Below are 932 nucleotides of genomic sequence, written 5' to 3' on the forward strand. Positions count from 1 at the left end.
GGCCACATGACATCTTGACTGCTTCTCTCTTTTACCCTTTCATCTCTCCTCTTCACCTCCTTTTGTCCCTGGATAGCCTGAGTAAGCCCAAACTCCTCTTAATCTTTTTTTGTAAAGCAATGTACTTTGTCTAAGCTCCTAGACCCCTTGAGTTGTTGCTATGTAATCACAAAGCCTATTTGGGTGTTCAGAACAAAAGAATTCCTTTGGAAAGAACTACCAGAAATTGTGGTCCAAATCTGCACTTTCCCTATTATACATTCTTAATAAGAAGAGTAATGATGAAGATAGTTTTATTCTTTTCTACCAGGCTCTCCCCTTTCCCCATAAGGTAGATAGTAGAATATAAGATGAGAAAACAGAGTTTTAATTTGTTTTCCACTTTTATTTTCTATTTGTATTAAACAATTGGAGGACAGTAGGTTTAATAGGGATGTAGGGCATATGGAAACAGCTTGCAGGCGGACAAACTGGTCAGAAAGCTTTCATGGCCACACTCGGAAGGGTGACATTAGTTTTTGGATGAAACTGTGGAAAATGCATGGGTAAAAGAAAATTTGTGCTTTTCCTTTTGTTCTGCTAGTTGAATTTTTAAGCATTTTTACAAGAATTAAAGAAGCAAGTCATGGATTTCTGCCAGGTGTGGACACACACATTGTAACTTTACAAGTGCAAACATTTCAACCTGTTCTTGCTATTTAATCATCTTTGAATGTATGACCTGGAATAGGCTCAGAGATAGATTAGGTGGATAAGAACACAAGTACTCCTTATCGGAGTTTGTTTTAATAATTTTTGGTTATAGGTGAGATTTCTACTACAAACTGACCTTGATTTGAGATGGTTCCCATGATTTTTGTTTCCAAGAACTATTCTATTGTAACTTGGTGATCTACTTATGTGGTGGTAGAATTTATGTGACTGATAATTAT

Source organism: Pteropus vampyrus, unplaced genomic scaffold (genome assembly GCF_000151845.1).
Source record: "Pteropus vampyrus isolate Shadow unplaced genomic scaffold, Pvam_2.0 Scaffold10, whole genome shotgun sequence".
NCBI lineage: Eukaryota > Metazoa > Chordata > Mammalia > Chiroptera > Pteropodidae > Pteropus > Pteropus vampyrus.